Genomic DNA, 352 nt, shown 5'->3' on the forward strand with positions numbered 1-352 from the left:
TTAGGATTATGCTTCCCCTCCCTTCTAGATGTAAGTCAATGGCATGTGAGCAGAAGTTGATTGTGCCCCTGCTGGGCTGAAGCTTTAAGAGACCTTGCTAGGAGAGCAGCTGGATCTTGAAGGACAGAGGATGTGGGGTGGAGCTGTAGCTACCCCACAGCAAACCTGCGATATAATCCAGGGAGATTTGTGTGGTGCTTTGTTGGTTTCGCATAACCTAGCCTCTCCTGAGCCTCTCCCCATTGATACACAAATGTCTGTCTTTTAGGAGCTCTCTCACTGAGAGTTTGTTCATAATACAACCTGCAGTGTTTGTGAGAAAAAATTTCATTTTGTTCCCACTTTTTTTTTT

The sequence above is a fragment of the Galeopterus variegatus genome, unplaced genomic scaffold, assembly GCF_000696425.1.
Source record: "Galeopterus variegatus unplaced genomic scaffold, G_variegatus-3.0.2 Scaffold5207, whole genome shotgun sequence".
In the NCBI taxonomy this organism is placed as follows: domain Eukaryota; kingdom Metazoa; phylum Chordata; class Mammalia; order Dermoptera; family Cynocephalidae; genus Galeopterus; species Galeopterus variegatus.